At 38.0% G+C, this 12,882-nt stretch overlaps 1 long non-coding RNA gene across 2 annotated transcripts in view; it reads left to right on the top strand.

Annotated features, from left to right (window-relative positions):
* Positions 1–10,274, top strand: part of LOC136827676 (uncharacterized) — a 15,347-nt gene extending 5,073 nt beyond the window's left edge. The window contains exons 3-4 of one of the 2 annotated variants that reach the window (XR_010849837.1): positions 9,076–9,276; positions 9,915–10,274. This is a non-coding gene — a long non-coding RNA (uncharacterized lncRNA). The remainder of the gene's footprint in view (positions 1–9,075; positions 9,277–9,914) is intronic. The other variant, XR_010849836.1, reaches the window with a different exon arrangement.
* Positions 10,275–12,882: the final 2,608 nt, after the last annotated feature.

The raw sequence follows: 12,882 nt of genomic DNA on the forward strand, positions 1-12,882 counted from the left end.
CACTACCAAACACACACTGACTGATAGCTGTGAGACTCGGCAAGAGTTCAATACTGCCTTATGGTAGACATATGTCATTAGTTTCTCAAATGCTGTTAAACATCCCGCATGAATTGACAGGATGTGTCATTGTGGGAGAGTTGAGCCAAAGAGGAGAGCGCTATAGTCTTCTGGAAGGTGTACAGATCACACGGGGAATCAAATATCATTGGTAGAATGATAGGGCTAAGCGTAGGATTATAGCATATCTGAGCCTAGTTGTACTCAATATCTGAAAGCGCATAAATGTACAGATCCTCATCCTATGGAACAAAAACAATGGCAGCACAATCTTGAAATCAAAGTCTTTCCTCAAAGGAGATAGTCAGACTAACAGGAAGCTTTGCTGCTTGTTCCAAGAAGACACATGAAAGACCAGTGGATTCATCCGGTTACCCTTGTTACAAACTTTCCTGAATTTTACAACATGTATGCAATGTCTATACCATTTGATCCCAAAGGCTTGACATAGGTGACTGAATCAATAGACCTTTGAAAAGAACAAAGCTAAATATCAAAACCACATAACTGGAAAGGAAAAGGAAGTTATTGTGCAAGACAAGAGAAGATGATGCCCCATATGCAAAATTCACACTTAGTACCTAAAAGGCACGTGAAGAAGATGCAGAGGCATCTAAGACTGAGAAAGAAGGAATTTGTTTTATTTGTGACTAACCATTTGTAAATCAAAGATTTACAAATGGCCATGGCATTGCCTTTACATGAAAAGCTGCAACGATGTGCCACCAACTTGCTGGCTGAGAAACTTTTGGTCAGGTTTAGTGCTGGAGATATTGTTTCCCAGGACTATATTTAGCTCGCATTTTATCTGACAGGCATGCACGACAGGGAAAGAACCTTGTTGAGTTCCCATGATTATGTGCAGTACAGACAAGAGGCATGTAGCAGGTTACAGATTGGAGCTGCTACTTCATGATGGTAGAACATTATCATCTGTACAAGAAAGACTGCTGTTGGCGTTTCCTTTGTATATCGAACACGGGTGAAAGAACAGATACTTGTCCATTTCCCAGAACTGGAGGCCTTCAGGTAAAGGAGCAGAGATTTGGCTTGCCTACAAGGGGAAAGTGGGAGAAACCCTAGCCATGGCATGTGACTAAAATGATGCACTAATCAGGGTCAAAGCAGCCAAGATATTCAGGAAGCAGATGCTTAAACATAAGACAGAATTTGATGGAACCTTAACAGCAGACACTAAAAGAGAATCTGTGCCACCAAGTTTGCTAAAAGTAAGAGTGCTGCAAAAACGTGGGCGTGGGGATATAAAATCCCAACTTAAATATGGATCATCATATACTTATCTACCTTTAGCACAACTTTTGTATTAAAACTGCCGGAAGACTCAGCATATTCAACAGTTACCAGACATTCTGCATATTCAGCAGTTACCAGACATTCCAAGGGAACTCCTGTTTCCAGTATACCTGGGACTTTGGTCTTTGCAAAAACCCAAAAAGCATCATATAATTGATAAACTTCATCAACTTGGAATCAGCATCAGCTACGGTAGGGTTCTGGAACTGACAAAAGGGTTGGGAGCAGCAGTTGTAGCAAGGGCTGTGGAGGAAGTAGTTGTCCCACTACATTCAGAAACGGTGATGGCCTATCTATATCGTTGCCAGAATCACGATTATGGATAACTTTAATCTTAAATAAAATAAAAACTAATGAGGCTAGATGGCTGCAGTTTGGTAAATTTGGTGACTGGAGGGTGGATGATCAACATACCAATTTGCAGCCCCTAGCTTCAGTAGTTTTAAGATCTGAGGGAGGACAGAATAAAGTGCGGACGGACAGACAAAGCCGGCACAACAGCTTCCTTTACAGAAAACTAAAATTGATACACATAAGAAAATAGTCTCAAGAAAAATGTCTTTTGACGAATTTACTCTCAGCCTTCTGAACTGCTGTTCAGAAGCCGAAGAGCGATGGAAGGAAAATGGAAGCAACTGGTTTTATTTTTTCAAGTACAATTTACCTTGCCAGCCATCAGTACATCAAAGTCAGCTACAGGAAACGTGATAACCACTTTGTTTTTTCTTTTTATTTCTTTTACACTTTCCTTCTTTTTATTGCTTTTATACCAACCCCTCTTCTTCACTCGTGTTTCCTGTTGTATTGAATTGAATATAAAATTTAGGCCAAAGGCCAAGCACTGGGACCAATGAGGTCATTCAGCGCTGAAACGGAAATTGACAGAAAGTTTAAAAAATTGTTCGGAGAGGGTGGAAAGTAAGGTGGAAGAAATAGAATATGAAAGGAGGTGGAGTAAAAGGAACGAAAGGGGTTGCAGCTATGGGCCGAAGGCACACTGCAAAGAACCTTAAGTAATGCCTACAGTGCACCGCATGAGGTGAAAAAGTTAAGTATACCTCAGTTTAACCACACCACTGAGCTGATTAACAGCTCTCCTAGGGCTGGCCCAGAGGGTTAGATTTATTTTACGTGGCTAAGAACCAATTGGTTACCTAGCAACGGGACCTACAACTTATTGTGGAATCCGAACCACATTGTAACGAGAAATTAATTTCTATTACCAGAAATAAATTTCTCAATTCTTCATTGGCCGGCCGGAGAATCGAACGCGGGCCCAACAGAGAGCTAGCTGAGAACGATACCAAACTGACGGCACTAACCCCCTACGGGAAATGTTTCCTGTTGTAGGAGTGCCAAGGAACTTCAGTTGTCTTTATGACTTTTGTTTTAAAACAGCTCTAAAACAATTAGTAAAATGCATGTAACTAGAGCAATGATTGATATGCCTGTAACTAAACCAGTTATTGGATTTCCTGTAAAATTTAACAAATGTCTCTATGATTGAAAAAATATTTTCTCTTGGCGACATATAAATATGAAATGCGGAAGAAAATACGATACAGAGAGAGAGAGAGAGAGAGAGAGAGAGAGAGAGAGAGAGAGAGAGAGAGAGAGAGAGAGAGAGAGAGATTTTAACGTCACTTTTAACATACTTGCGTGCACATGCAACACTCAATAAATTTCCGTACTGCTATGGGGCAGAATCATAAAAATGCGTTATTTTGGAATGCATATTTTTTCTTTTTTTGGTGCCCAGGTACCTTCGCTGTGTTTTCTGCGCATTTGGGTGAGATAGAACCTACATAAAATATGAGGTTTACACCTCCCACCTGACTTAGGTGGAGAGGAAAAGAACATCAGTTCTTAAGTAACAGACAAAGGTTTATCCAGTGGAGAGCTAAAATTAGTTCCTGACATGAGGCGAATTAACCTCTGGTTGCCAAAAGACTTGTTGTTCAACTCCAAATCATGAAAGTTAATAACAGTAATAAATAAATGATAAATAAGATTACAATTATTATGATTTGAGGGGAGTAGACCCTCTTTCAGGCAGGTCTTATTGAAAAGGATGACTGTAGTTTGCGAATTTATCTTATACAGGATCTTTATAATTCCTTTTCAGGTTCAGCGACGTTGGTCAGCAACTGGCCAATGTTCATATCGGAAAAAGACAATGTGCGAGATGAGGAAAGTGTTCTTATTGAATTATTCATTCAAAAATCCGTGGATTTCTTCGTGGTCTTGCTCGGTGGTTTGGATTCTGTATTCTTTTCATATTTCATGTTGTGGTACCCTACAAGAGCACTGAATTATCCTCATCAACCCACTCTTCAAAATCTAAAATAAAGTACCCTTCTATCTTCTAACTGAATCGTTACAGTTTAGTAACTCTACCCAAGTAACCCTGTATTTGACACATTACTTATAGAAACTGTACTAGCTATACCCTCGAGCTTGTCAGTACCTTTACTCACACACATTTGGCCGGGCATTTTCACGTCTTTCACTCGTACTTTCACCAGAGCAACATACCCGGGCACAAAACAACTCCTTCAGACAAGATACCCTTCTAAAACTTTTCCCCCAGAAACATGTTCAGTATCAACCTATACAATAAACTGTTATCAACTCGCGATCCTTATCGTTATCCCTGACCAAATCACCCCATCAATCTCATCCATCTCCTCGTACAGGACAAAACCCCAGGTACCCCAACAGTTATACCTCCTACCCCTGTATGAGCTGAGATATGGTTCCGTCGACGTGCCTGATGACCCAACAAAAATGTGTCACCCAAAGCAGCACCCTGTATATCCAAAAATGGCTCTGTGATAACTCTATTACCCAGAGGAAAAGCAGACATCCGTGGAACCTAAAACATCCAACCTACGGGCCTGAGCATCACACACTTTCTCTTCAGTAGGTCTCAAATAACAATCGGGAAACATCGATCGATATAAACCATAATTCATTAGGTTGGCAGAGGCGCCAGTGTCAATAAATAATAAAACATCGGCTCTGCACACTGACCCTCTCACAATGATATTGGCTTCGACTCCGGGGCCTCAGCTAGAAGTCCTATGTAACAGGAAAACTCACCCTTTCCTTTCCAACTGATCGACCTCCCGCAAATTTTCGCCAATCACTAGATCCCTTTGAAAAAACCCCTTTAGGAGCTTTCTTACCCTAGTTACCAAAACTCTGAAATGCAGGTCTAACATTATCCCGTTTAAGAGACGGACAAGACCGCCAAGAGTGATCAGAACTCTTACAACTGCCAGAATGTTTACTGTAACTCGGCAAAACCTCTTAGTGTGTCCCTGCATATTACAATTAAAACAACGAAACTGTGGCGTCTGATCCACAAATTTCCTATTACTGTCAACTTTGGCAAAAGGGCCACTGGAAGTTACATTGGCCTCTCTGTCAATTTCCACTTTCCTGCAACAACTGCCACGAGCAAAGGCTGAATCCCCTTGTGATAGGTTCTTTGAAACACAGAAGTCTTCGATACCCCATCAAAAAATGTACTATCAACTGTCGGGCATTTCGACATAATCTTACGAACCTGAGAAAAAATTAATGCCTCATCAGACGTAGGATCTATAATCTTGTCAAAACTATCCACTATAGCATCAGGGACATTTAACGTCCAAGCGAATTGCAACAATTTATGAAGGTTATCCAAGGAGATAGTGTCAAACAGTGCCCGTGGAGACCCTTTCAATTTCTCTACAAACTCTCCCGCGGCGTCGAAAAGCTGAGAACTAAACTCAACCATCGACTTTTGGCCCTTCCGAATTTTATAAAAACTCCTTATATCACGGACGGAATCTCCGCTCCTCAACACCATAGGCTGTCCTAAGAAATTCTTGAGACCCGACCAAGTCTTGCACCTGGCGAATTGATGACTGCGACAACAATGACCTAGATCGCCTTTATTAATATCTAATAGAGTCTTAGCTTCCCCGGATGCCTCTATGTCATCTTTAATTCCCTTAGCATTTATAAAATTGTTACACACTCAATAAAAATCTGCACTGGTTGAGAAAGAACACCGTCCACGACCCCTTGGAATGGACGAACTCCTGATGCGACCACTGTGATTTTATGAAGCAAAGTCTGGTCAGTGTACCCTTCAGCCATTTTCCCAGCTTTCCCCTTCTTAAATAGCCTTGCTAATCCTTTACCCTTCCTCGAGGGCATAGCGGCAGCCTAACTCCTCTTGGCTGATCACAAATGCAAAAGTTGCAAAAAAAAATATTTCCCAAGTCATGTGGAAGGAAACCCTAAAAAATAAAAGTAGAAAAAACTAAAGAAGAAAAGACAACTAAAGACAAAGAAAGGATTCTCTCCAAAAATCTCATACAGGAAGAGCCCCACAAAGTTATTCTCCTTTATTCCAACAATTAACACAAAATCAAAGGAATTATTAATTAAACCCACAATCAATTTATAACTCCACAGAAAAACAAACACATCGATGGGCCCACGCACAGCTGACCGCAAAGTAGGTCAAGATGAACATTAAGTCTTCAGGGGCAAAAAAAAAAAAAACACCAGTCCACCCTCCGCGAAAGAGAACGCAAGTCTACTCTCAAGTAAAGAAAATTGGACTAGAGCAAACGAAAAGGAGGAGACAGGAGAAGAAAGAAAATTTGTTCCCTTCCCCCCAAGTGCAAAAAGTCTCCCCTCCCATACACCAATTTCCCCCTATTCCCCACAACACCTTGCTTTGCAAAACCAAACAGAAAAATCGTTGAGTGCAAAAGCAAAACCTTTGAGACGCGTCCACTACTTGACCTCTGTTGCCAAGGAAAAATTGCAGAGTAAGCTCATACCCGCAATTCCAGCCCCAAGAAAAGAACCCCCTCTTACACACGTATGTACGCAACTAAAAAAAACAGTTCGAAATAAAAGCACGCAATACCGGTAAAAAAAAAAAAAAAAAAGAATCATAACCAGAGGAAAAAGATGTCGCCGAATCATAACAAATGATAAAGGACATTCGTGTCATGTCTTAAAAAAAAAAAAACATAATAAGGGAAGAAATCAAATAACCAAGGCAATAACTGCACACTGACGGAAGTTCTGCCTGACAACAACGGTGCGAAATCTTCCCACCAAAGAAAAACAAGCCCACTTGCCTGCACAGAAATAACACGCTGCTCGTATTTATACACACATAAACAGTCGAGATAACACAATTAAATACACCGCACTTAGTAAATTCTTCCCCGAACACTCCCCAATATAAACTATGGCCCAGTATCACCCATAAAAACACAATATACAGCGGTGCAACATGACATAATTAAACGCATATACCAATCTGCCACACACAATATAGACTGACCAGACGGCATCCTACAAACCTTACCCTTGACTGAACCTCAGCAACCTCAAAACTATGGATTAGACACTAATATCTGTCGTTTTCGGTTATTTTCACATGTTGTAGCTTCCAGGGCCAGTGATGTATACAGTATATATATATATATATATATATATGTGTGTGTGTGTGTGTGTGTGTGTGTGTGTGTGTGTGTGTGTGTGTGTGTGTGTGTGAACGGAAAAGGCAGGCGAATCAGCCAAAGTGATAAAATGCACAGGAGCAGGAAGACCTCCACAGTAACGGCATTTTTATTGCTTATTGTTGACGTTTCTCATTATCAAAGCTGGGATAATACATTAAAATATAATTATAAAAACAGACTCATACTTTTAAAATTACAACCAAAATATAAAACAAAGTTATATGAGGAAAAAATGTAGAAAGACGTTACCAGTTGGACGAAGTGCAAAAGCAGAGTGGCATAGAGAAAGAATTGCAGGCCGGGGTAAACTCATGTCAGATAAAGAGTTGTTTAGGCAGTTTGGGTATTCAATCTTGGTACTAGTAGTTTAATAAAAAGTGATTCAAAGATAGGAAGCGAAGAATTGGGAGCTTTGGAAAGTATTTTAAAATTTTTATAATATATTTCACTCTTACACCTTTTGGCGTGTTCTCGAATATCTGAGAACTACGGATTAGATCATTTTCCAGTCCTGTAACTGAACACCTTATGATAATCAATTCGAGCTTTCAGCAGGCGGCGTGAGGCACCCACGTATCTCCCCCTGACTACATCAGGGGCAAGAAAATAAATAAACGATGTTTGAAGTCATAAGAGGGGCTAATTTTGTCTTTGTACTGGAATATCGACTTATAATAGCAAGAGGATTAACTAGAATCAATTTACAGTTAATGGCAGGTGCATACTGTTGACTAAGGTTGTTTGCTGTAAAAAAGTGCATGAATCAAGTTAGACTTAATCTTAGGAGCTGTGGTTATCTGTAATTTGGGTATATATCTATTATTCATAAATATATTTAAACATGTATAAAAAAAAAGTCTGGAAGGGTAACAGTTCCTAAAAAGTATTTGTATAAACAAGTTACTTCATTATTGAATCCAAACCAGCTGGGAGTTACAGTAAAACCCCTGTGAGACATAGAAATGGCTGACGTTTCTCCGGTATGCTGACAAAACACATACAAATATCAAGCCACCATGGAGCATGAAAACGACAAGTTACCCTTTCTTGACGTTTTAGTCACTCGAGAAAATGACCGTTTTAATTTGTCAGTATTTAGAAATAAGACCTTTACCGGTCACGGTTTGAATTTTCATTGTCATTGCTGTTTTAACTTTAAATTAAACTCATTGGTTACCGTTTTCCACAGGGCTTTTGCTGTAATTTCCAGCTGGTTTGGATTCTATATATATATATATATATATATATATATATATATATATATATATATATATATATATATATATATATATATGTGTGTGTGTGTGTATATATATATTATATATATATATATATATATATATATATATATATATATATATATATATATATATATATATATATATATAATATATATATATATATATATATATATATATATATATATATATATATACATATATACATATACATATATACAATCGATATATATATATAAGTATGTATATATATATATATATACTGTCATCAAATACTGTATATATATATATATATATATATATATATATACATATATATATATACATACATATACAGTATATTGAATGAAATTTAGTACCACTAAATAAAATTTGTTGTGAGTTTAAATACCATTATAAACTGCGCAAGAAAAAATTATTTATATTTTCACGCATCTATAATTTTAAAATAGAGTCAATATCAGTCTTGCATTAAATGACAAGATAATTTATTCTGCTGTGAAATGGTTCCCAAGAACATGTGCGAATGTAAAATTCTGCCGACGATGATGAAACAGGTCATTTTATTATTTTACCTTTACTTTTTATTATTTCCTATGAGTATGATAAACTTACTTATTGAACCACAGAAACCAATACAATTAATGATTCTGATTCACTAAGCTACTAAGATTAGTGTACAAGAAATAAACAAAAACTAAAAACCTTGTATTAATATCACCTCGAATATACGTACCATTTAGTCCTCAATACCGATTTTGTTTACCTTAGGAAGAAAAATGGCGGAATTTTCGAAACGGAAAATGAGCAGCACTGTGTATGGGTTCAAAGCACATCTTTAAGCACGTTGTCCTCAGACATTTGTCTCTGTAAGTCATAACCTTATCCTTCCTTACCCTTCTCATCCAAAACTCTAACCGCAGGTTCAAGACCTCATAGCAAAGAATGGAAAGACCACGAAAGCTATACAGACAAACAGAGTCTTCGCAGTTCAGGAAAACGACCAAGTCAGTGGAACTGGGAAGAGACGCTATGCTAAAATCTCCCTCGACCAAAAGCAGAGGGTATTTCTCCACGCGCTGGAGACCACAGAGCATCCTCCCAGTGACTCCTACCTCTTGAAGGTAAAACCACCATTCAGAGGGTTCTCATCGCTTTACTAAATAGCCCCTTGTGTTACCTAACCATGGACCTATGCTATCTTAATGTGTTACTGAGCATGGTAAGACTATGGTTTTAATATAATGACTTGTTCAAGGTCTGTCTGTCTCTCTCGCTCAAAATACACATGCACACACACACATTATATATATATATATATATATATATATATATATATATATATATATATATATATATATATACATATATATATATATATATATATATATATATATATATATATATATATACATATATATATATATATATATATATATATATATATATATATATATGAATTTATTTCAGTCAGTAGCTCAGTGCATCTTAGAAACACTTCCTCAAACCCCAAATTGAGAATCCAGGCTCTTCGTCTTTAATTAATAACAAATTATTTCTTTAAAGGCAAATTAAACAGGGAACTCTGACTCAGCCCAACTAATAGAATCTACAGAATAAAAAATTCACCTAAGTTCATTAACATAAAAGTAGACCTACTTATTTCAAAGCCTTGAGTTCATTTGAAACTGTTATTATTATTATTATTATTATTATTATTATTATTATTATTATTATTATTATTATTATTAATAATTCCCAGCACAGCGACGTCATACAACTGGTGGACATTTCTCATCGACTGGCGTTCATAGAACTGTCTGTTGAAGACCAAACACTCGGCCGACTTCTCATACGCCTGGCCCCAGACACGAATTTCGCCCGCCAGTTTCCTTGCTTTGCACTGGCGAACTCGGGCCTTCCTACGCACGGACGAACATCCTGAAGGTGATGTACCAGGGCGAGTGGACCAGAGAGCGTCTTCTTCGGAGACTACGAGTCTAACGACGGCGAAGGAGGGAAGGCTCTGGTGGCAGGACCCAACTGGACAACGGAGCACATGCAAAAGATTTACAAGAGGCCGTGGAAGGCGGGCGTGGTCGGTGGCTGGGGTTGGGAGGAGGAGAGGGCGTGTCGGTTTGCCATCCACACCCAAAATTGCGACGGGTTCGAACTTCCCGGCTGTTTTGGTATGTGGTCGAGGATGGCCTGAACATCTTAACGGAGGCCCTGTCGCAGCAAAGGATATAACCGAAGTCTGCATCAGTGACTGTGGGATTCTCCTGTCCCAGTGATGAATCAAATCGCATAAGTTTGAACGAGGTGCAAGGACTGCTACAGACATTTTGGTCTCTGCAGTTATTCATCGTCTTACAAATATTCACAATACGGTCATTTCATTTGTTTAGTTTTCAATCAATCAGCCTGAATAAACAAAAGCATAATCTGCACAGGCAAGTTTTATCGCATTCCCATTTACAAATTAATCTGCTTCACATATTATAAGATAAACTCGTTGAATGGGTGATTGGAATTATCGTTTTAAAAATAAAAGCAAATAATCAAGAGAAAATAATCACCGCTTAAAAGGATTTAGGCAAGAAGCTAATATAAAATAAACAAGCTTTTCACAATGAATTGAATGACTCAGTATAGGCTGATGACGTTTTTGAGTTAAGCTTGGGAATCAGGAAAAAGAATGAAATTTACTTATTTACCTATCTCTCACATACAAATATTAACATCTGGGTGAACTGTACTTTAACAAGTGCATATTGTATTCGATATATTACAAGTACTATATAATTATTAAAATTTTGCCTTCCACTTTAACACCATGGGTACATACTACTATTAACAGTGATAATATGGGTTCTCCCAATCCCCAGAGCCTGTCCATGATTAACACGGGATCCCTGCCCTATGACCTATGTGAATAAAGAGATATAATCCATATTTCACGATTTTTTGTTTGTCCCTCTATAGTAATACTGTAAAATAAATTCGTCAATGTATCCTATATCGTCGGGCCAACATCGGGGTACTGCATCAGTAAGCAACATCGTGTACTGTAAGATATTGTACAGTACAATACAATCTGAATTCCGGCACCACCGTCGCACAGTAGTTTGTGGTTTGCTTTCTTTTTGCCGGTCCCACTCCACCTTCGACGCTCTGTGAGACCGGCAAATTAATTCCATACACATTAGTACAGAAACATTCTGAAATATATACGGTATACTCTATAACTGGAGCTCCACAATTCACTGGGTGTTTTAACCCAGTGAATAACAATCAATATTCCCCATAAAAATAAAAATTAGATTACTGCAGCCTATCTTCTAACACCGAAGAGCTTAATTAAAAGCATTTGTAACTCAAATTTAAAATTCGAAATCAGTCACTGCACTTTACAAAACGTTATATTTTCTCGTACAATACCTTAATTATTAAAAAGGGACGAAAAGCATGGAAAAATTTTTGAAGCAATGATTTCGTTTAGTACCAAACGCAACGTGAATCCGAATCTACGCCACTCCATGGCTACATGCAGTGTTGTTAAAACATGATCATTAATAAATTGTTTCCTCATCACATATTCTGTTCTGCACTCTTATATGTTCATGGGCCACCAGCTTGTATGATGAGAAGCAGAGTTATGGAAAATGAATAACCCCATAGCGCGTATTCTTTAACTAAAACGTATAACTTACTGCACATTCGCAACCCAACCTGCATTGCTAGGATTATAGAAAGGGTGGATAGCCTAGCTCCCTGTGTCTTTTATGAAAATACAAATAAACTCATTTATTGTTACTGAGGGGGAGATAGTTTACTGCCATAATTGGGCCATGAAAATTCTTAAAAGATTGCTTTTGGGGTTAATTCTTGGTAAACAAAACAAAATTTGGCCTCGTCAATGCCGTTTGCGGGATGCCATGATTGAACCATAAATGTTCATGCAGAAATTTCAATTCACTTTGTAAATTTTTCCCATGTTTTACTACATCCTTACGCCATCCTAAACTGGTGAAATCACGGATGCATATTTGCCTTAATTCCTGTAAAAATCAAATGTTAACCCAAATATTCTTCAAGTATAATCGCATCAAAATAAATATGAATATTTAATTAGCGGAATAAACTGTTACAAGAGTATCAGTCCAACTAGACCCCTCTCAACTCACCTAGCCCAGTGAAAGGAGAAATAAACTATCTTACGCTGACAATTTTGTAAACTTGCATTCTCCTCTTTGCTGTATTAACTGTAATTAGTGTATTCTTATGAAAGGCAATATAGCCTAAATTATCATTCAGGAGATCTAAACATCGAACGGAACACGAATGTCGTCAGACGAACGCTATCCATGAAATTGTAGGCTAAACATTACTGCCTTTTTGCTACCACTACTGCTTGAAATGTATGCAGAACCCCATTAAAACAAAACAAAGGAAAAAAATATTATTGTTACTACCGGTAGCCCTGCCAGTGTTCAGAGCTGAAACAACAGCTTTGTCCCTACCAATTAAATCACTGCTTGCCCCTACTTGGCCAGGCTGATACTATTTTCTACTTGATAAAGAGCCACGTAATTTTTATCAGGGTCTGAAGAACATAGTATACTGGCCTAGTGTTGAAATGTGACCAACAATAACCCAGGGTCCAAACCATCCCCAAAATAAGCCTAATCCTCAGCTGAGCCAAAGTTGAAACAAATACAGACTACTTA

Source organism: Macrobrachium rosenbergii, chromosome 42, assembly GCF_040412425.1.
Source record: "Macrobrachium rosenbergii isolate ZJJX-2024 chromosome 42, ASM4041242v1, whole genome shotgun sequence".
Classification (NCBI taxonomy): domain Eukaryota; kingdom Metazoa; phylum Arthropoda; class Malacostraca; order Decapoda; family Palaemonidae; genus Macrobrachium; species Macrobrachium rosenbergii.